General features: G+C 48.9%; 1 protein-coding gene across 2 annotated transcripts in view; it reads left to right on the top strand.

Annotated features, from left to right (window-relative positions):
* Positions 1-11,019: 11,019 nt before the first annotated feature.
* The window catches only part of SLC6A12 (solute carrier family 6 member 12), a 525,985-nt gene continuing 512,478 nt past the window's right edge, over positions 11,020-24,526 (top strand). The window contains exon 1 of one of the 2 annotated variants that reach the window (XM_069628586.1): positions 11,020-11,273. The gene's annotated coding sequence lies outside the window, so the exon portion shown is untranslated. Of the gene's footprint in view, positions 11,274-11,301; positions 11,393-24,526 lie in introns of those variants that run through there. The other variant, XM_069628587.1, reaches the window with a different exon arrangement.

Genomic DNA, 24,526 nt, shown 5'->3' with positions numbered 1-24,526 from the left:
TGCCTCTGTAACCAAGCTGTGAACTTTCTTGTAACCTCTGCACCCTGATACCCTCGAGTCCGGTGCGCAATATAAATGAATGAACAAACAAACAAATAAGCATAAACCATAGGCAAAATAAAGGCGGGGTCTGGGAATCTCTCTACCAGCACAAACACAGCCCAATGACCTGTTCTTGGGTGAATAACCCCTGGGAGGGACTCTACCAAGTCTTTAGCTCACTGTCCCTTTCACAGAGAAGAAATGTCCCCGCATATCAGTCTTTGCCCTGCCCAGGGCAGTCCAGCACCGAAATGCTAGGCAATTCTCCTCTGAACAAGAGTACCAACAGCAACCCCATACACGTGCTTTAGCCTTGTTGGGCATCATCAGTGAGGTGAAGCTGTGCCTCTCTAAGAACAGTGAGCAAGGGGTCAACAACTGCATCGCCCTGGTAACTTTGGGTGAGACCCAAAGTTAATTTATGCAAAACAAAGGGGGGTCTGGGAATCTCTCTACCAGCACAAACACAGCCCAATGACCTGTTCTTGGGTGAATAACCCCTGGGAGAGACTCTACCAAGTCTTTAGCTCACTGTCCCTTTCACAGAGAAGAAATGTCTCTGCATATCAGTCTTTGTCCTGCCCAGGGGCAGTCCAGCACCAAAATGCTAGGCAATTCTCCTCTGAACAAGAGTACCAACAGCAACCCCATACACGTGCTTCAGCCTTGTTGGGCATCATCAGTGAGGTGAAGCTGTGCCTCTCTAAGAACAGTGAGCAAGGGGTCAACAACTGCATCGCCCTGGTAACTTTGGGTGAGACCCAAAGTTAATTTATGCAAAACAAAGGGGGGTCTGGGAATCTCTCTACCAGCACAAACACAGCCCAATGACCTGTTCTTGGGTGAATAACCCCTGGGAGAGACTCTACCAAGTCTTTAGCTCACTGTCCCTTTCACAGAGAAGAAATGTCTCTGCATATCAGTCTTTGTCCTGCCCAGGGGCAGTCCAGCACCAAAATGCTAGGCAATTCTCCTCTGAACAATAGTACCAACAGCAACCCCATAGATGTGTTTCAGCATTGTTGGGCATCATCAGTGAGGTGAAGCTGTGCCTCTCTAAGAACAGTGAGCAAGGGGTCCACGTCTGGATCGCCCTGGTAACTTAGGGTGAGACCCAAAGATAATTAATGCAAAACAAAGGGGGGTCTGGGAATCTTTCTACCAGCACACAGTCCAATGACCTGTTCTTGGGTGAATAACCCCTACGAGAGACTCTACCAAGTCTTTAGCTCACTGTCTCTTTCACAGAAAATAAATGTCCCCTGCATATCAGTCTTTGTCCTGCCCAGGGGCAGTTCAGCACCGAAATGCTAGGCAATTCTCCTCTGAACAAGAGTACCAACAGCAACCCCATACATGTGTTTCAGCCTTGTTGGGGTCCACGTCTGGATTCCCCATGTAATTTAGGGTGAGAACCCAAAGTACCCAAAATTTGCATAAAGAGGTCTGGGAAATAAAGACGCCCCTTTGTTTTGCATAAATTAACTTTGGGTCTCACCCTAAATTACCAAGGCGATCCAGACGTGGACCCCTTGCTCACTGTTCTTAGAGACTAGGCCGAAACATGTGTATGGGGTTGCTGTTGGTACTCTTGTTCAGAGGAGAATTGCCTACCATTTTGGTGCTGGACTACCTATGGGTGGTACAAAGACTGATGTGTGTATGGAAATTTCTCCTCTGTGGAAAGCATAGTGAGCTAAAGCATGGTTGCGATCTTCCTGGGGGCCATCCACCCAAGAACAGGTCAATGGGCCGTGTTCGTACCGGTAGAGGATTTCCCAGACCTCTTTATGCAAGCATAAAACATAGCATGTTGATGTAAAACAGAATATGGAATGTGAGTAGGTGAAGTCTTTTGTCTACTTGCAAAATGAATAACCAAGAAACCTGGACCAAACAAAAACAGCTTCTGCACTTGACTGGAGTAGGTGGTCCTGACCAAATCACTTTGCATGACTGTGCCCTAGTTATCTCAGCTAGCAAAATTGGCTTCACCTAAAAGGGATACTTTTAGGTGAGCACTATACAAAGGAATCGCTCATGCATTTTTTTTTAATGAAACTATCATGTTACCATGTATATAATAATACAGTTTACCACGTATGTAGTACATACTACAGGCATGCTGAAGTGATTCTTACATCCCTCCTGGATGCATCAATTATGGGCCATAGCTGCCTGTTCAGGGATGATGAGAAAAACATAATGCCACAATGAGTGTTAGGTGAATATACGATGGTCTGGAAGATGCGGGGAGGGAAATGGCGCATTTGAAGAGTGGGAACACAGAACGTTGGGCAGGAGGCATGAAAGGGTGTGAATATGACCGCGATACATACTGAAAATGCAGGCGGCACTGCAATGAGTCATGCTAGTGCTTGATTTAAGAGAACATGAGGTTCCCATATTGCTGTGCTCTTCTTTTTTTAGTTGTGTTTTCCGCACAGGTTATTGAGGAAAAATGAGAACCACCGCCCCCTTCATTACTGACTAAGCTGCACCCCTGTCCCTCTGCCTCTCAGCGCTCAGGCTACTACTCACATGTTGTGAACTAGCTCGAATGGATCGACCTCCCGCCCCCCAGCACTTGCAGCGCCAATTGGCTCCCTGGCCATGTGTGTGCTATACTCCTACACACCAAACTTTGCAAATGTTCCAACTTTATTGCGATTCCCGGTCAGCGCTGCAGTCTTCCCCTTCTGAGACATTTGGCCCGGTCTGCTGTTTGTTTGCGTGAGACACTTGGAAAGGCTGCCTCAGCATTTGATGTTTCGCCATTGAAAGAGATATTTGACTAGACCTGGCCAAAGTCAAAAGGAAGCCTTCCCTTTGAAGGTCGAGTTCATCACCGGGTGATGGGAGGCCTGGATTATCTTTGCTCTTGTGCTGCAATGACTTCTATCAAGGCCTGGCTCCCTTTCAATGAGGTGTGACCTATGTTTTGACTTGGCAACCAGACAGGTCTGAGTTTTAATCCTGGCTTCTCCACTTTATCTAAACTGTGCGACCCTATAGACATTTCTTTATGTTCCTTTATGCGGGTTCCCTTGTCTGAAACAACAAAAAGTGCTCAAAAATAGGGTGGACACCAGTATTTAGTGCCCAGGAACTTCCACGCTCCGCAAATGAATTAACACAGCAGCAAAGCTAACTCGCGTGTTCTCTAGTCTCTCCCCACTCACCTAGCGATGTTAGAGGTCTGTCCCTGTAAGGCAGAGACAGCTTCCAGGCGGGAAGCAAGAGCGGGATAAGGAAGGGGAGGAGTCAAGGGGAAGAAGTTCAGTTTGTATTTGGTTATGAAATAAAGAAGACATGTGAAGTCCCCTCTGGTGTTGCATCCTTTGTATGCGTATACCGCGCAACAACTGGCGACAAGGTTTTGCTTCACACACCGGAGTCCGTAGTAGTGGCCAGTGATCCCACTGCACCCATCCAGTTCCTTTGAGGCGATCCTGCCTCTGCCACCCGAACACCGGCAGTCCCGTGGCACACCCGCTTCTCAAGGGCCATACACCGCCCCCTCCAGAGGTGATCCCATCTACATTTTCAAAGCGCCCAATCCCAGGCCCACAGCACGGCCGAGTGGCAGACGTCCGACCGGAGCACACGGAGATGTGGCATTCTGCCACACAGCCCCGTGACAGTCCGCCAGCGGCCCAGTGAGCAGAGACACGTGGCAGCAGAAGACGCCACATCCAAGGCAGCACAAGTCAACTAGTAAGTGCGCTATTCTCAAAACGGTATAAACCATGTATTAGGGGATCATACACTTCTTAACACATGGATAAGCTATATATTACACAAAAAGAAGGTATACTAACAGGTGTCCAAACCCAAAATATACAATGACAGTGGGTATATCTGATACCCAAAATTTACACATGAACATTAAAAGGTTTTTTAATTAAACATATAGGTACAGATATTCATAAAATGATCACATTACATAAAACTCCATAAAAACATATAAAACATATATTTCACATAACACAAGAAGTACAAACAATGTGGGTTAATTCTTCCAATAACTAGGACAACACCATGTGATACTTCATATTGGGGTTGTTTTCCTTTTTTACAAAAATACTGTTATTGTTTTCTAAACCCAACTTGTGCAAGTTTCTGTCCCTAGAACACAGATAAATGTAGGACATTCATTAGGGGTATATAGTTGCTTGTGTTTTTTAGTGGTGATAAAGTCTTCTTTCCTATCACTCCTTCTCTGCCAAGTGTGTTAAAAAATGTGAACCCTGTTGGTTGAAGACACTCTATTAGAACTTGTATTGAAATGTATCTATTATCACTTAGATCTTATAATTAGACCTTGATAAGGGTGCCCCCGATCCACCTAGGGGGCTAGGTATGTTTCTCTCTTACATACCTTGTAGACTGTGGAGAAAATGTTTAGTCAAATGGTGATAGTGAGGAAGATTTCTGTTTCTTGGGGAATATCACTCCACTTTTTCTTCTATTCTATAATAAATGGAAACAAAGGGAACTGTCTTGAGGTTGTAGTCAGTTATTTTGTCGTTAAAATAGATAAACCGTGTTCTTTTGTCATGGAAGGTCCTCTTAGCTGTGAGGATTAGAGATCAAATTTGTCCACCCTTCAGTATAATCACTAAGCGGTTTGCACAGTAGATTAGCCAAGGTGTGCTATACCGGTGGGCAACTACAAGATAAATTGTTAAAAAGGGAGAAGGACAAAAAAAGCCTTTCTCAATATATGGATTTTAAGCCAGTGAATACCACATGTCATATGGCTACATAGAGGTAGGGGAGAAACCAGTAAGTGCGAGCAGTCCCTACTCCTGTCAACAAACATACAGCGATCCCGCCAGGACCTCGCACTGCAGTCATCTGCCTCCACCTCACAGCCAACACACCAAAGTCTGAAGGAAAAAATAAATATTTTTTGAAAATAATAATACAAAACAGTAGATGAACGGAACAAATCACACCCAAGGGGAAAGCCATTGAAAGACACCACAACAAGAGGGACAACACACTGCACCACCCCAACAAGGGCCTAAGGGCCCTCAAAATACTGCAATGAGGCACACCTCCCGCGAAGGGGATAACTGCACCCTGACACTGGGGTCCCTCCCCCCGGGAACTGCCAACAACAGTGGTTGGCAGAAGCACCGCCGCAGACAACAATGCACAACATCCCCCAACAACGCAGGCCCACCAGACAAGCCACGCAGCTAGCCCCTGGGTGTGGCCCAGGCCATTATCCTACACCCCATCCATATGAGTGACCGAGGAACACTGCTTCCTGCCCCCACATCCAAGGCAGCTGTGCTGCGCAAGCCACTCTCATTCACCAAGACTCCCTAGGCCGGCAAGGGCCCCAGGTGGATTGAATGGGTAGAAGATTTTAACCACTTCGTAAAGGCGGTGGGAGAAGAGAAATCCCCTAATCTACATGACATGTTCATCAATCTGGTGGGCGGAGATAAAAACTATTGTCAAGACCATTCCCCCAGAGGACCAAGCTGGTCGGCTCCCTCAACAGAAAACTAGTTATTGAACCTAACGGAGACTATGAAAACCAATGCATGCAAGTAGAAAACAGAGGGAACTGTTGACAAATTCATCACCTGCCTCTGGGTGAAGAGCACCCAATGCCAGTTCCACGCATTCTCCACTGATGAAGCAGTAAGACTGCGGGTGATAGAAGGTTGTGTATCACCTGCCCTCAGGAGGCAGTTAGTGAAGAAACCCCTCTCCATTGATGAAGTAGGCACAATGGCGAGAAGTTTTGAGAGGGTGGACGCGCAAGCAGCCTCCATAACGGGAAGCCCCACTGTGAAACAGGAGAAGGGAGAAACCATTGCTGCCGTCCAGTCAAAACCCCAACGACCCATGGACAGAGGACCCATGCCTAACAGAATGCCCAACCAAATGGGCCTCAGGACACAGAGACAATGCTATCGGTGTGGAATGAATTTCCCACACTCAGGGACATGTCCTGCACTATCGCAAAGATGCGCCAACTGTGGCAGGGGAGGCCATTTTCAGTCAGTCTGCAGGGAAGGGAGACCCTTTCTCCCTCCAAGGATGAACCCACAGCCACAGAACATATGGGCGGGCCCCTCAACCCCTAGCCTACCAAAACAGGCCCTACTACCAAGGACAACAATGATACGTCATGGCTGTAGAAGAAGTCCACCCGTAAGACTATGACCAGGGCTACGACCAATATAACCAGTACTCCCAATTCGGGGACAAAGATGATGAGCCCCCGAATACACATCTGGATGACAGTGAATACCAACAGACCACTCAATATCGTGGAGGAGGAGACTTTGACCAGAACTGTCTGGATGAATATGTCAGTCTCATCCAGGACGATCAGGAAGCGAAGGAAGCGCCCAGAATAGCGGCCAACCTAGGAAACAAACAGTTCTACTTTCTAGTTGACTCTAGAGCGACAGTCAGCATAATGGGGGAACAAGAATTCCTGCAGATGGCCGAGAGACCAAAGCTCGAAAAGACCGGCTTGAAGATTTTTCAGTGGGGATCAGCACTGCCCCTACACTCAATCAGACAATTCAAGAAACGATTGATGCTCAATGGACGAATGGTGGATACCACCATTCATGTAATCTGAAGCCTAACAAAAGGTTGCTGTCTCCTCAGTTACCATGCAGCATGCTGTCTGGGCCACACTGATATCCACTTCCGAGAGGGCGCAGTGACCCAATCATCGGTATGAAGCAACGGAGTGCAGGCATATGCAATCAACGCAACCCAGAAAGGACCGCATTACATTACAAAGGAAGATATCCTAGCCAAGTTCCCTCACCTATGCAAAGAGTTAGGAAGACTCAAGGGGGCACCCATCAAACTGCATATTGACGTGTCGGTCAGACTAATTCCCTAACACCCCAGAAGATTAGGTTTCCACCTGCAAGAAGTCGTCTAAAAAAACCTCAAACAGCTACTCAACAATGACATAATTGAGCCAGCGACGGGTCCCACTATGTGGTACCCCACTAGTCATTGTACCAAAGGAACGAGGGCGTATACACCTGTGTGTAGACATGAGGATGGCCAACACCACCATACAAAGGGAACGTCACCCTTGCCCATGCATTGAGGACCTGATAGTACTGCTAAATAAATCTATAATGTTCTCAAAACTTGATCTCATTGAAAGGTACCACCAGCTCGAACTGCATCTAGAATCGAGGAGCATCACCATCTTCGCCACCCATGAAGGGGTGTTTCCGGTACGGACACCTAAACTTCAGCATCTCTTCTGCTGCAGGAATCTTCCAGAAGGCCATAAAACAGATAATTAGACCAATCAGGGGTGCATTAAACTGCAGCAATGACATCCTTGTGTTTGGTACATCACAGGAGGAAGACAACATGGTACTGCTAGTGACATGTGCAGCACTATACAAAGCCGGCCTAATGCTGAACCTGGATATGTGCAGTTTCAGCAAAATTAAACTAACATTTTTTGGACATATTTTCTCTGACGAGGGCATGACACTGGACCCAGAAAAAGTCAGCACAATCACCAACCTACAGGAACCAGCACAGGCAGCAGATGTGCAATCATTCCTTGGAATGGTCGGATATTGCGCATGATACATTCCCCACTATGCCTCTCTCACCGAATCTCTGAGGAGGTTGCTGCAAAAAGACTCTACATTCCAGTGGTCAAAGGAGTGTCAGGTGGCATTTGATTCCATCAAAGCGGACCTAGCCTGGCATACTTCGATCCCATGTGGCACACAGAAATAACCGTTGACGCCAGCCCAGTGGGACTTGGCACCATCCTGGCGCAGACGAGTAGTGCTGACATACACCGCAGACACATTGTCGCACATGCGAGTCGTGCCCTATCAGCCACAGAGTCGGCATACTCGCAAGCCGAGAAAGAGAGGTTGGCGGCAGTATGGGCCTGCAAACATTTCCACAATTTCATAATTGTGAAGAAATGTACTCTAATCACAGACCACCAGGCACTGCTCTCATTCTTTGGTAACCTGTGCACGAAGATGCCACCAAGAATAGAAAGATGGGGTATAAGGCTGAAGGTGTATGATTATACCATCATACACATGCCGGGGGGAGATCAAAAACCTGGCAGACTACCTCTCAAGCCACCCAGCCAGGGTGCCAACCACCCGCCAAGTTGATGCAGAATACATCAACTATGTGGCTGTCAACACCCTAGCACCGGCAATCTCACTGGAAGCTATTGCGGCGGCATCCACAGCTGACCCGTCCATGCCGTTAGCAATCAGCGTGGCAAGCAATAATACATGGAAGGAATACCGGCATGTAGTCCAAAACCACCTGGGGTGAGCAAAGAAGAAATCGAGAGACTAGCGAGAGTGCACAGGTAGTTATCAGTCAAAGACCACTCCATTCTGCTGAGTGGGTGCCGACTAATCATTCCCGCACACTCAGGTCTAAAGTCATCAGAACAGCACATAAAGGACACCGGGGAGCTGACAAAAGGCAGCTAAGGTGTCATGTATGGTTTCCATTCTTGGACTCACTTGTAGACAGCTGGGTCAAGAACTGCCTGTCGTTTCAATGCACAGGGCAAGCGGAAGCTCCCATCCCGCTACAGCCCACACACATACCGGACCACCCAAGGGACAGAGTAGCGGTTGATTTCTGCGGTCCGATGGAATCTGGTGAATTCCCCTGTTCCCCCTCCCTTGCTACGTCATGCCTTGAAACACTTGTGTATAGGCTCGTTATAAATACCATATCATATCATATCATATCATATTCATCGATGAGTATTCAAGATGTCCCATTGTCAAGAGCACAACAACAATAGCGTAGCCTCAAGTAACCGCAATATTTGACAAGGTACTCAGTGAATGGGGCATCCCACGATACATCAAATCCAACAACGGACCTCCATTAAACAGCCACGAGTTTGCGGCTTTTGCGAAGCATATGGGCTTCATGCACCAAAGGATCACCCCCAGAAGGCCACAAGCAAATGGAATGGTCAAACGGTTTATGGCATCCATCAAAAAAACAGTCCAAAGAGCTTGCATAGAAGGCACCAACCCCTATCAAGATCTCTGCAGACTATTATGCCACTATCACAACACGCCCCATGAAGCTACCAATAAGACACCCGCATAGGTAATGATGCGCTATCAAATCTGCACGCGTATTGTATGAAAAGCCAGCGCGCATGAGGAGGAAGATGCAGAGATCATAAAGAGGGACACCAAGAGGAAAAAGCGAGCCACGGCAGACACGGACATGAGAAGGGGGCAGTACTGAAGGATCTCCAAATCGGAGACAAAGTCCTTGTACGGCAAGCCATGGCAAAGAAAACAGATGTGAGATACTCTCAGAACCCGCTGAACATGGTCACCATCAAAGGGACCATGGTGACAGCCCAGAACGCTGAACGTGCAATCACAAGGAACAGTTCAGATTTTAGACACTTCATCAAAAGAGAGCAGCCTGAGCTACTCCCACCGGAACTAGATCCTGAACCCCGAGAGTCACGGGAAGACACGTGGACCCCACCTGTGGAGGACCGACGTCTGATACAAGATGCGCTTGACCCTCAAGAGCCCTCAGGACACTGTGAGAGGAATACACGGCCCCAGCGCATGACTGGAAGACCTGGTCAAAGAGTGTTGATCCCGTTGTCAGAACATTTGCCCACGGGTGATGTTAGAGGTCTCTGTGCATTTAAGGCAGAGACAGCTTCCAGGTGGGAAGTGAGAGTGGGATAAGAAAGGGGAGGATTCAAGGGGAAGAAGTTGTATTTGGAACTGAATGTCCATGACCCTGGGTTCAACAAAGAAGACGTATGCAGGCCCCTCTGGTGTTGCGCTCTTTATTTGAATGCGTATACCGTGCAAAGAACACCTACTTCCCCCATGCCGCAAATGGCAGTGGTGAGTGGTATACATCCCAGTAGCATAACAAGCATTTGCAAAGCCAAATGTTTGGGCTTTTGAGCAGGCATGGGAAAGGCAGTTGCCAGGCACAGCCGTAGTAGCATTACATGGTAATTGTGGGTAGCAGATGCAGAATGGTGTGAATACCTATGCATCTATGCCAGTGGTTGGCAGATGTTTAATGCTTATACACAAGCTAAAACGGTTGGCTTTGCCAATGCTTGTTTTAAACAGGACATCAGTGAAGGGCCGCAGACTGCTTATAAATCGAGTGGATGAATGCACACCAGGTTGACATATTACACCACCAGAAGGTTTACAGCTGCACTTAAGCCATTAACTCTCAAAAGTTTGCTTTGAAAAAAAAATGAAAAAAAACACGACGAGGCACTTGACCACACAGTTTCATGATAAGGCTTGATTAAAGCGAGCACAGAGTTCCCATGATGAGGTGTTTCGGGTGGGCAGGGACTGGAACAGGGTGTGAATGGCCATGGGGATCAGCATGGCCATGGTCAGTCAATGGTTGGGCAAACAACCAAACAACACCTTCAAGCTGTGTGTCCCTCCCCACGTGCCATTTCTCCCAATCTGTACTCTCGGCTTCGAGGTGTTGCGAAGCTACTAGCCCCAACTAAAAACCCTGCATCCTTTGGAAGTCCATAGGTGTTTTAAGAGTTTGGCATGATGAAGTGCTAGCCGTAAAAAAAGGGGCAGCAGCACTTACGGCGAGTGCCTTCTCTTTTGCTGCCCGGAGTCCCACGCAGAACGTCTCCGAAGCTGCAGGACTGGGTTGCAATGCAGCTCTGTGCTCTTGGGCACACACATTGAATATGCTGAGCGTTTATGATATGTTAATTCACAGCTTGGCATAACGAATAATTATTAACAAACAACATTGGCATGCCCTAACATTCAAGGCCTGGCCCTGTGAATCTTGGGACACGCTCTGATGTTAAACACGCCCAGTCACTCGCTCAACGCGCCCCTGCATCTGTTTCCTTATATTTTCAACAACACTCCAAAGTCCTGGCCAACATGAAATCATCGATGCAATATGCAGCGGGGGCGTCCCGGACTTTTCCCCTCTTTCGCTCTGGCCATCCTTCCCTCACGCCCTCTTTCCGAAGACAGCCCCGGGACATTGAGAGGAGGGGTGGGGGGCAGAGGAGGAGCGGACTGCGCACCCCAGCCCTCTGTGACAGCCCAGACATTCCGGGACTTCTTCTCGTGCCTGCGTGCTGAGGCGCTGCTTCTGCCTGCCTCCCAGGGAGTGAAGTGCCTGCAAGCACCGGGACGGAGCGTCTGACGCGCGGTGCTCAGGTGAGCGGGGCGCGCGAGGCTCTCTCTGGTGTTTGTTGTGACGCAGCTGACAATTCCGCTCACCGCTCTGGCATGACGAACCCCCTCCCTCGGTTGCATGAGTTTTGGATGAAGTAACAGTAGGTTTGCCGGCGGCTGCGCACTTTTTGCTTTCAAGACTTTTCCTGAAAGAAAACAAATTATTAGTTCCGTTTGCACCTCAGTGAGAAAACAATGTCGGTCTGTGTGGGTGTCTGTATAATTGGTTGCTATGTTTTACGCCAGTCTACGGGAATAAACTGCTGGTTTAATGATATTCAAGAAAAGGGGGTACATGGATTTCAGTTTCAATACCCAGCATTAGCAATTCCAGACCCACATTCCATTCATTCTGTTCCTCCAGCCAATGAAATGTTCATTTTTTTCCATTTTAAGAATGATCTGTGGTGTGGTTTTCCTTTACACATCTTTTCAGTCTGCAACATCTGATGAAGAGGTCTGTGGCACTTCAAAAGCTAATGTCGTGTTGCATCTCTGCATAGATTTTTCAGTCCAATAAAAGTTATCAACTTCTCAAACCAGGGGCCAGTTACATATGGTTTCCACTGGATCCAAGTGCTTTCATATGGATATGATATGATAGGTTATTTATAATGCGCTTAATACCCAGAGGTTTCTAAGTGTGGACCTGGGGTTCGAACCTGTGTTGCTCCATGTCGTTTTGCTTCCAAGGCGAGCACATGGCCCCTGAGCTATTCTGCCAACCAAATTGACAGACTCAGTGAAAAGTCCAGTTGACTTCAAGGGTGGTTTGGAGTGAGTGTTGGCCTACTGGTGGACATTCCGAGATTCCAGTGAGCTAATCCAATGTGCCCCAACTGGCTGCAGTGAAAATCATGTGTAAATCATCCGCTGGAATCCCCGCCAGGTGCCTACGTTCTGTGCAACATCTCTCATTGTGAATATGTGCTGTTGCTCAGACTGTGTGCTCTTATGCAGAAAGCTGCATCTAGTAAACACCAAGAGACTGATTTACAAAAGGGTATTTCAATGCGGAAACCTCAATGAAAAACGATTTGTAAATCGGGCCATTACTAAACTGTTGCCTGTGGTTCTGCTGCACCGGTACAGTTTGCATGCTTGCTCTGCAAGGGTGCATGCACATGCTGTCATCGCATGTTTCTTCTGTCAGAGGCTTATTTTTTCCTGACATCTGCTCTTCCCCCTGACTGGCATTTCTTAATGTAATGTGAACGTGTCTCGCGCCTTTGTTTCTGAAAGTTACAGCGCTGGGCGCTTCTCTAAAACTAGCACTCACATGTGCAGAAGATGTTTATATTCCTAACAGATGAGGCCGGTTTACTGGCGGCGCCAGGTTCCAGTTGTGGACGTACATTTAATAACCTAATGAATTCTGGGAGCTGTAGTGTTGCTTAACTTCTTTTATACCAGTAAATTGAAAGTACAAACTTGCACTTTTTTACAAATGTGAAACCTGGCGCAGAACTTGTGGTGCTCTCTGTTGTCTTGTTTAAAGGCAAGCACGTTGCCCCTGAACTATCCTCCCGAGACAGTGGTCTAGGTAGCATGGGGTAACCTGACGAATCAAAGTTCACAGATCGTAGGCAGGTTTATTTTTTTGTGGCTTGTTTTTGGCTCAGATGAGGGGTTGGCAGCGCAGGGAATCAGATGATTCTGTAAATCAGTCACAAATCAAGCACACCTCTGGCAAGGAAGCTGCAGTCTTCCCATCCTGCGCCCTAACACTGGACAGTGCACGCAGCAAGTGTATCATGGCAAGCTTGCCCACACTGCTTCACCAGCACTAGAAAGGATCTCAGACTGCACCCAGTATGTCACGTTTGCCCACACTGCCTCACTATGCTGCGCACTTTCCCACACCGGTCTTAACACTGCATGTTTGCCCACACTGCCTCACTATGCTGCGCACTTTCCCACACTGCCTCACTATACTGCACACTTTCCCACAACGGCCCTAACACTGCATGTTTTGCCACACTGCCTCACTATACTGCACACTTTCCCACACGGCCCTAACACTGCATGTTTTCTCACACCGCCTCACTATACTGCGCACTTTCCCACACCGTCCTTAGCACTGCATGTTTCCCCACACTGTCTCACTATACTGCGTACTTTCCCACACCGGCCTTAACACTGCATGTTTTCCCACACTGCCTCACTATGCTGTGCACTTTCTCACACCTGGTCTTAACACTGCATGTTTCCCCACACTGCCTCACTATACTGTGCACTTTCCCACAGCGGCCTTAGCACTGCATGTTTCCCCCACACTGCCACACTATATTGCGCACTTTCCCACACGGCCCTAACACTGCATGTTTCCCCAAACTGCCTCACTATACTGTGCACTTTCCCACACCAGTCTTAACACTGCATGTTTCCCCACACCGCCTCACTACACTGCGCACTTTCCTACACCGGTCTTAATACTGCCTCACTATACTGCGCACTTTCCCACACCAGTCTTAATACTACATGTTTCGCCACACTGCCCCTATTCTGTAAACCTTCCCACGCCGCCCGCCAACTCCTCACACTTTCACACCGCCTCCAGTACTACACGCTTCCACACAATGCTTAAATCCTTTACTCCCATTGCACACCGACACTGCAAGCTGTTTCATACTGTCACCAGTACTGCAAAGAAGCGGGTATTTCCCCACCCATACTGTATGTATGCTTCCTTGCCTTGTGCACCAATAACACACGCTTCTCATGTGGTGTAAAGCCCCTCAAATTGCCTCACCAACACTGCAAGCGCTCTCGCATTGTCTCCAGTATTGCAAGCTTCCCAGCACTTACTTCCATACTGAAAGCGTCCCCATGCTTTTGCAAGCTTCCCACGCCTCCACCAGCACCGCACGTTTTACCGTATTGCGCCAAAAATAGGCTGCTCCCCTAGCATAATTGCCAACTGTCCAATGTCCTCGGGCTAACCTGCAGACAGTCGTGGCTTTCTATCCATCAGAACTGTTCATGCCTTGACTTGCCGGCAGATAAAGGCGAAGCCCCACCTTGCAAAGCGCTGTTGGCTCAAAAAGGCAGGACTGAAAAAGCCAACTGGAAAAACGTGCACATTGCCCTGCCAACACCACACACGTGCCAAAGTTTCAGTGCCCACTCTGCAAGCAGGCCTTCCCACACGCCGACCATTTTACCTTCACTCTTCCATGTAGAGTTCACAGTAGTGATGGCAGAGTGGTCGGGCTACCAATGTCCTTTTCTTATCTCTAAATCCCCTCTCTGTAGGCCACTGCAGGAATGCGGCCAAGTCACAGGCGGTGCTGGTACGTGGGTGTCCCACATTCCCAATACCCACTCCTTGTCCAAATCAGGACCAGCGTCTGTGCCCCGTCTGCTCACCCGTGCACTGGGGCAGCCACGGGGGTGCACTGGGAACCAAAAGAGGCCCTGGAAATAATATTCAAAGTGACCCCAAATTACACATTTTCAGCATGCCCAACCCTTTTCCTATGGGAAAATGTGGAAATCGCACACAAAAGAGGCCCAGGGTGCAGAGGCCTAGCTGGAAATCTCATGAGTTCCCTATGGGCCGGTCCAGCCCTGGGCAGCCACCGCAAGCTGCGGGGACATATATAGGACATGACAATACGGTTTCCATGAAGGCGCGGTGCTAATTATTATTATCATTTATATAACGAATTACTTTTTAATAGATCTTCTCAAATTCATTGCCAAAGCTGAACAATCCACAACAGAAAAACTATTCCAAATACTTAAGCAATCCATGGCAAGTCTATAAGGACGGGGAACGCCACGGGGGGGGGCAGGGGGGGGCATCAGCACATGTTACTAGTGTTAGAGATGAATGGCCATATTGGGCAATATGCCATGAATTCGAATTGGCCTCTAATGGCAATGGGCTATATTCGTCCTTCATTTCCTTACTCTTTTATTGAGAATTGTTTTTTCCCCTTAAAAAAAAATGGGTGTTTTCAACCCCTACTTACCTTCTCCTCGCCCATTCAGCACATTTTCCACATTTTACCTCGTTCCCTCTTTTTTCACTTTTTGTGCGCCCCAGTCCTATTCTTATATGCACATATACTCACTCCCTTTCCCAGCACACGTTTTTTCTCAATGGTGGTGCGAAATCCTGGATTCTCGACTGAATGTTTGAATTGGCGATGGTACATGACATATTCTTTTTTATTTCAAAATAAATACATTATAATGGGGTTCGCCCTTACCCGCTATCCAGCTCACACCCACCCCCTATCCTTCCGATCCCAGCTTTACAAGATATGGCATTATACCCTTTACCAACATATATCCATCAATTACTTCCCCATGAAGTAACTGCATCAACGTGAATCAGTTAACTTCAATGAAACAAGTCAAACAACACACCCACACACAAACACACACATTTCTTTTCACAGGCACTTCGAAATTGTTCTCCTTAAGACCGACGCAGAGTGCACACAAGGCGTTTGGTAAAGGTGATTTTATTGTTTTTTTCTAAATGGAAGGGTAACACGTGATTGTTCCATAGCCCGGGTCCCTGCATTACGCATCGTCCAATTTCTTCAGACTACCACTGCCTTTGGTGGGTTTTGTAGGGTGACCAAATGACTGCAATGGGGATTTTTGGTTTCTCCATTTCCATTTTGAGTTTGTGGTAGAGGGGCTGAGTGAGAGGGCGTTGAGGTTGGGCTACGTGTTGCCATGGAGCCAGCGGAATGACTCCAATGTCGGGTGTGAGCGGCGTTAGGAGATGTTAATGTTAAAGGATATTTGTACCGCGCACTATCACCACCGGAGTGGTCCCCTAGTGCTCTGGCGGATCTGAAAGAAAAGGGGGGTAGGTTAGGGAACCTCTGTACTTTTACTATGAACAAAAGGTTGCACTTGTGCTCAGGATACACAGCACCATTAATAACTACCATTTTGTTAGTCATATAGAGTGTTGCCAAAGCAATGCACATAGAACTTTTTTATATAGAATGGTCACTACCCAAACAAAGGTGGTTTCTTCTTTCAACAACCTTGGAAGGGTGAAATGTTGAGTTGGCCTTGCCAGGACTTGAACCTGTGATCTTCAGCTGACACACATATCTCAGGAGGGAGCACTTAACCTTCTGAGCAATTTTAGGACATAATTCCCAACATTCAACCATCACCAAAAACAAGCAACAATCTCTCGAAGAAGTTGTGAAAAGTGTACGCAGGTCAATAAGGAGCCGGAGAAAAGGGTTGAGAACTCTTAAAAACCATCTTTAAGGGGAAATCCGGGTGACTATCTCTGTCCGAAGGTATGGGAAGAACGAAATCGATCCAGTTGGGGGCATTGATAAATGATGACGGAGTCGGTAAAACTCTTGTTTTGTGTAGATGTTTGTGCAATATTTTAAAGGTTTGTTTTAAACCAATAAAATTAAAAAAAAAAAAAAAAAAACGAAAAGTGTACTTGTGATGGGCCTGAGGTCTAGGGCAGGGCTGGGCCTGTCGCCCCACTCGATAGTTCCGCCGCGGTCAGGCTTTCAGGAGGCCCATCATGCATATGTATGAGGAAGCATTACATATCATGAATATCAATAGAGATAATTTGCATACCGTTTGGTCAGTCTGAAAACCCGCCTGGAATCAAGTGTTCCGTGGGCTGACGAGCCCAGCCCTAGACTGGGGTGGAGGGAGGGTGGGTTTGGGGTCTTCGTGCCTGGGAACTACTCACTCGTCCTGCCCTTTAAATAAATTCCCTCAACAGATCATGGAAGGCAGCAGCCTGTTTCACTGCAAGTTGGAAAGGGGCGATCCACGCCCAAGCAGCTGACCAATCAAGCCTGGTAGGGTGTGCTAGCTGCACATCTCTCGCAGCCTTTTCCTCCAGAGTAGTTGTGAAGCTGCACATGTGATGCATAGTGATACGCATGCTAGTCTTGCACAGATCGCTTAAATGCTAGGAACAGAATCCATGTTATAGAAGGTAGAAACTTGGGCTTGGAATCTAATTGGAACTGCAAAAGCAATGACAGCTAACACTCAACCTGCCAGATTAACCAACACCTGCTCATCTTTACCCTAGCCCCCCTTTCCCCTGCTCATCTGGTCTGCTTTGGCATTGTGCATCTGGTTACCCTCTGACTTTGGGCACAGGTACTTGCCCAACCTGCCACGCACCCGCACTTTCTCCTGATAATCCTTGCACTTGCGTCTGTATCTGTAACTCTACAGTACCCCCTTTTCTCTGCACTTATCAGACACCACCTGTCTGTGCCTTAAACCTAGCACTTGACACTTGCTGGCTGCACAACCACTTGTTTTTTATTTCTTTGCTTGGCACTTTCCTGTACTCCCCTCACCCTTGCATTTCCCCCTTCCCTCTCCCCTTGCACGTTCTCAATGTCACTGGGCCTAGTAAGATCATTGTTTTTGTTCTCCCTTGTTCCCCTCCCATGCCTCGTTGCGCTCTGAAACACTTGTGTATGAGCGTGATACAAATAAAATATCAATATCTATATCAATATCATACAACAAGCATCACCCAGAACAAGCACTCACTAAACTCCCCAACTCTATTACTACCCTTGCCATCTCTACCTACTCCTACAATAAGCCACCCACAGACGACAAGCACCGTCTTGCAGAACAGCAACATCAAGCCAAATCCTACAGCATGCCACACTTAGAGCAAACCTACACCAACAGGCAGTCAACAGTACAACACTGCCTGCCTCACACAGCAAATCTGGGGGCAACTTATGTTCAGCTCCGCCTGCTCCCACTAACCCAACCACCCACCACGCGAAATCAAGAGGCCATGAAACAGGTGTGCAAGACCCAGTAACATGACAAACATGTATGCAATGAGTGGATTATTGAGTATGGTAATTGCTATACTTTGCAATTCACCTAGCAACCTCTGGGGGACACATGTTTGCAATGTTCTCTGTCAAATACCTAGTTGTGTGCAGTTCGTTTTCTCTTAATTTAGCACATAACACAAGCGGATGACTATTTTTTAAGCAATCCGAATTTCCACAGATACATGAAATGGGGCACATAGATACAAAGCTATTTACTCAAGCTCCATTTTTGAGGCAAGCATTTGAACCAGGCCAACACTTGCTAAGCAGCTGACTACTTAAACACCACCCTGGTGGCAATCCGGATCCCGCCAACACACATTCCAGTTCAGGGAGGAACACAAGATCTTACTTTTCAGTCAATGCCCAGGTGCCACCTAGACTCTTTGCATTCCTTCATTACATCTCACTTTCATGGCTAGAACATCCCATGTGACATACGATAACCCCCTCCTCACCCTCAATTACATGTACAGCTCTCCCTTACTTACAAACTAAGGTTTGCACTATACAAATCCCCAAATACCTGAATACCAAGAGCTAACATATCCTGCTTACGCAAGTCAACAGTTTGGTCCCTCTTCCCTTAATAACGCATCACTACTTGCTTACTGTTATTACAGCCGAAAAGAGCTGATGCTTGAGCTTCCCATTTCTCAGAGCACATCAGCAGCCTGAACATCACACTCAGGTTTTCCAATAGCAACAGAACACGGAGGCAGCTTCTGAATATCAGCCCTGTGAGACATCTTCAAATTTCTCCTCCACATTTCTTTCAAACAAAACTACATAACTGAGCTTAAGATCCACAAGTGTGAAACAAGTCTGCAAAATGAATATGGATATAAGACAATTTTCAATATTAGAGCTGTGAGAAGTTGGGGAATTTCTGCTCCACTGATATCATCAAAATAGCATCAACGGCTGGAATCCTGGTGGGTTTTCAGGATATCCCTCATTAATATTCATGAGGAAATATTTGCACACATTTAAAGTTTTTGTATGCAAGTTTATCTCATGAATATTAATGAGAGGTATCCTGAAAAACCAGCATGGACCAGCCATTGAGGCCTGGTGTTGGACAACCCCAGCTCAAACTCCACAACTTAAGTTTTGCATGAACAAGTCTGCAAAATAATAACCAAACATTCAAATATATATATATATCTCTTCACAAAATTGTGTGCAATATGCAAACATTGTTTGAAAAGAGTTTGGTGCTTAGATTTCCGAATAGTGCTGCATAATCATTTTTCTGAAAATTGGTCACAAAATACATGTTTGCTGTTTTTTCATACTAACAATTACCAGCAAAGAGCCACATTTGCTGATTTTTCAGTGGAATCTTTCACTTTTGGTCAATCAATCAAAAAAGTGCTTAATTTGCCAAAGTGATTCAGAATTCAGGATTATGCAAAAAATCTACAAACAGAATTAACACTTTGAAAATCTCAATTAAATCATTCTTTGAAAACCGTGTATTTTTTGTAGTTAGATCCCTGAAGAATGTTTTTAAGCCAAAGAAAGGTAGCATTCTGTGAATATTTTTACATGTGTAAGTAAGTAATGCTTTGGGCCTCATTACGACCCTGGCGCTAATGGGTTAACAGCGCCGTAAAAGGCTGCGGCGCCGTTATCCCATTAGCGCCTAATTAAAGTAGGGACCCGCAAAGGGACCTTCGCGGTAAGTACGGTACAGCAATTTGCGGTACCATACTTAGCGCCTTCGCAATTCCCATTATGCCCTCTGGGGCAAAAATGGGAATGGGGAAGGACCATGGCGAAATGGGGAAATACTGGCCGCCAACCTTGGAATGGGGCGGTATTTCCCCATTTCACCATGGCAGACACGTTACGATACTGGCACCAACCATGGTGCTAATAGCACCATGGTTTAGCGCCGGTATCGTAATGAGGGCCTTTGTGTCTTAATTCGGGGATACAATAAACGTCTTTTGACAGAGAGTGAAAAGCAAGTGGGTGGTGTTGTGTATGTGGTACACGTAACGCGCATGCGCGGCCCGCGAGCCGGCGCATGCGCGCCAGTTAATAAAGGCGGTGCCCGGCGGCAGTTCGCGCCGGAGCGCCGTAACAGGCGGACGTCTCCAGTGTCCGTTCTTGCGCGATCCACCTGCGCGCAGGGCCCTCGATCTAGGAGGGGCGCGCACTCCACCGCAGTGGGCCCTCCGATCACAACACTGGCGATGAGGAGGTACGGTCCACTTCCGTGCCCGACAACCACGGAGTAACGGAAGTTTGCCGTGTCACGGACCCACGGAGCACCGGCAGCCATTTTCTTTTCACCTGCTCCCCGTCACACGTGGCGACAGTGGTTGCGGCCCAACAGGGTGCTCGTGCGCCACTCGCCAACGGCGTCGGAAGACACCAAAGAACAATTTTTGGAACGCCCACAGTCCTGCAGGCGCAAGACTGTGGCAACTGAGAAGAAAGAAGGGGGTTTCGCACCCAACCCTACCACGAGACCGAAATAAGCCACCCTCCACCGAGACAGCCAACTGTGAGTTTGTGGCACTGAAATGGGTGAAGGTGCTGACGATGAGGGTGCCGCAGCCCCAATCCCCCGCAGAGCTCGCAGCTCCCTAGCCCCCATGCCGGAATTCGATGCCACTGGCCCCCCTTCCAAGCTAGGCCCGAAGTGGCTATTGTGGGTCAAAAGACTGGACATGTTCTTTAGGGCATCTGGGGTGGACGATGATGACGAAAAGATTGCAACCATGATCTATTCGGCAGGCGCAGAAGTCCACAAGATCTATGACTCCCTCGTCATCCCCGTGGTCACATACGACGCGGTCAAGCAGGCACTGAAAGACCACTTCCTACCCATGGCCAATGTAGACTTTGACAGGTTTGTCATGGGCGCTGAGAGACAGTTGGACGATGAGCCCCTTGACAAATTCTGCGCCCGCCTGAGACACTTGGCGACCTCCTGCAGATGGGCCAACGAGGAGGAAATGGTCCGCAATCAACTACTGCAGGGGTGCAGCTCCGGAAAACTTCGGAGGCAAGTATTAAGGGAGCCTGGCCTGACCCTCCAGCAGATTCTAGACCTGGGCAGAGCACATGAGTTAGCGGAGGCCAGAGGCGCGAAAATGGACGCCGCCTCGCGACCAGGACACAACGAAGACGCATTCGCGGTAGGACGGTCAGCTGCGAGTAAATCGAGATGGGCGCCGAGAAGGCCTGACACCACGCCCACACCAAGCAACGCCCCATCGTGCTCGTACTGTGGGTATGACCTCCCCCACAGCGGTGACTGCCCGGCGAGGTCGAGAACATGCGCCCGGTGCGGAACACCGGGTCACTTTGCCAGAATGTGCCATGCGGCTTCCCCTGTTGCAGCAGCGAGAGGACCAGAGAGAATGGGGCGAGGTGGTACTCGCAGAGTGAGAGGCATCTCCTTGATTGATCAGGGCCTGCAAGACCTAGACCTCGCAGAAGAAGAAGAGGAGGAGGAAGAAGTCTTCTTCATCTCCAGCATCGCGACAGGTCCCGGCATGAGGCGCCAACCCACGTGCACCGTCAACATCAATGGCATTCCCACCCCCATCCTTATTGACACCGGAGCTTCGGTCTGCGTGCTAGCCACTGAACATTATGTAGCCCTGCCAGGCCCACCAGAACTGTCAACATCCACAGCAAGAATATATGCATTCGGTGGAGACACTCCCTTACCCATCCAGGGTGCGTTTGTCGCTCCAGTCTCTCACGGGCAGAACTCCATCAAAGCAAGATTCTTCGTCACCGACGTCAGCCCACATTCCTTGCTGAGCTGTGCAGCGTCGGAAGCGCTCGACATCGTCCATTTCACATTCGGAGTATACCACGCCGATCTGAAAAGCATGCTACACAAGTTCGAGAGTCTCTTCAAAGGCATCGGCAAACTGAACGCAGACCCTATTCGCCTGCACATCGACAAGTCTGTAAGGCCGACAGCCCTCAAACACCGCCGAATTCCCTTTCACCTGAGGGCCCAAGTGGAGGAGGAGTTGCAACAGCTGATTGACCGAGACATCATCGAACGGGTTGAAGGCCCCACCCCTTGGGTTTCGCCCATCGTAGTAGCCCCAAAGCCGAAACAACCAGGGGCCGTGCGCATCTGCGTGGACATGAGGCTCCCAAATGCCGCCATCAAAAGGGAGCGCCACCTCACACCCACCCTGGATGATATCGTCGGTGAACTCCAAGGCGCCAAAGTCTTCTCCAAACTGGACCTCAGATCCGGCTGCCATCAACTGGAACTGCACCCCGAGTTGAGGTACATTACGACATTCACGACGCACGAGGGGTTGTACCAGTACAAGAGACTTAACTTTGGGATCTCATCCGCGGCCGAGGTCTTCCAGAACGCCATAAGAGGAGCGTTGTCCGGTCTGAAGGGTGTCATTAACATGTCCGACGACATTTTAGTCTTCGCCAAGTCAGAGAGCGAACACCTTAAAAGGCTAGAGCGCACGTTTGAGAGGCTCCAGGCGGTAGGCCTAACCCTGCACCATGAAAAGTGCCAATTCCTTAAGGACCGGCTGGAATTCTTCGGGTTCACTTTTCATGCGGGCGGCATCTCCCCAGACCCTGGAAAAGTAAAAGACATAAGAGATGCACCTCCACCCACATCTCCAGCAGAAGTTCGGAGCTTCTTGGGGATGGTCAATTACTGCGGCCGATTCATCAAAGACCTGGCCTCCCTATCAGAACCACTGAGGGCGCTCACCAGAAATGACGTGCATGGCAGTGGACAGCGGCTGAACAAGGATCCTTCAATGCCATCAAAGAGGCTCTGTCAGAGCAAGAGACAATGGCCTATTTCCACCCCAGCCGGGAATCCGAGATCGTTGTTGACGCCAGCCCTGTAGGACTAGGGGCAGTCCTCATGCAGGCCGACGAACAGGGGGCCATGAGACCCATAGCATACGCCAGCAAGGCCCTCACCGACACGGAAAGGCGCTATTCACAGATTGAGAGAGAGGCCCTTGCCATCCTATGGGGGTGCAGACACTTCAGGATATACATCCTCGGCAAACCGGTTGTCGTAGTCACAGACCACAAACCCCTGATTCCAATCCTGTCTGGCACATCCTCTAAGCCGCCTCCCCGTATCGAAAGATGGATGCTGTCACTCATCGAACACGGCGTCAGGTTGGTGTACCGCCCAGGCACCCATAATCCCGCGGACTACCTATCCCGCCACCCAGGCACGAGAAACCCCCAGAATCCTGTGGAGTTATCAGACGCTGGGGACGCAGTGCATCTTGTCGTCGAATCGTCCCTACCAGTGGCCCTGTCGAGGGAGGACATTGCGGATGACTCGAACTCTGACGAGGCATTCCTGCGAGTGAAGAGAGCGGTAGACACGGGGGAATGGCGGGACGTCCTCCTGAACAACGCCAGAAGAAACCCAGAAGTGCAGAGAGACCTACAACTACTGTGGAAGGCTCGACACGAGCTCTCGGTGTCCACGGACGGCCTGCTACTGCGGGGTGACCAGATCGTGATCCCCAGATCCCTGGTCACGAGAGTCCTCCAGCTAGCCCACACAGGGCATCAAGGCATGGCGAAGATGAAGGCGCGCCTAAGGCTGAAGGTCTGGTTCCCCGACCTGGAACACAGGGTGACCGAATTCGTAAGGACCTGCATCCCCTGCCAAGCCGCGAGTCCAGCGGAAAAGGGCCCGCCCATTCGAGCCATGGAACGGAGCGACGTGCCGTGGGGTACTGTTCACGCAGACTTCGGCTCGACCGGTAGAGGCCTATACTTCTTAGTAGTGACGGACCAGTGGTCGAGATACCCGGAGGTGGAACTCGTAGTATCCACCGCCAGCGATCACACCATCCTGGCCATGGACAAAATTTTCGCCACCCACGGCTTCCCTCTTGAGATCTGCTCAGACAATGGAGCCCCGTTCCAAGGGCAGCGTTTCGCCAGATACTGCGCAGAACGTGGCATCAAGCACCGCAAGGTGACCCCGCTTTGGCCGAGGGCCAATGGAGAGGTTGAGCGTTTCATGCGGACGCTCAACAAAATTTTTCGCATCTCTGTCAATGGTGGGGAAGACCTGCGCCACAACCTCATCGACTTTCTCCGTGAGTACCGGTCCACCCCACATCAGTCCACCAGAATAGCACCCGCCGAGGCACTGTTCAAGCGAATACCCAGAGGGTTGATACCGGAGGTGGGAGAACGACGCCCAGGGGTGATCGACGACGCACAGGTGGCAGCAGACAGGGCCGCGAGAAACGAGAGTGAGACAGCAAGGCGGAGGCTGCCGGAGAAAGAGATAGCAGTAGGAGACACCGTCCTTGTCCGAAACAGAAATCCGGAGGGGAAACTCTCAATGACCTATGAAACACAACCAATGGGAGTAACTCACGTTAAAGGATCCATGAT

The sequence above is a fragment of the Ambystoma mexicanum genome, chromosome 12 (genome assembly GCF_040938575.1).
Source record: "Ambystoma mexicanum isolate Mex_15411 chromosome 12, UKY_AmexF1_1, whole genome shotgun sequence".
NCBI classification, from domain to species: Eukaryota; Metazoa; Chordata; class Amphibia; order Caudata; family Ambystomatidae; genus Ambystoma; species Ambystoma mexicanum.
The sequence above is the reverse complement of the archived record's forward strand: the minus strand, read 5'-3'. Positions and strand labels throughout refer to the sequence as shown.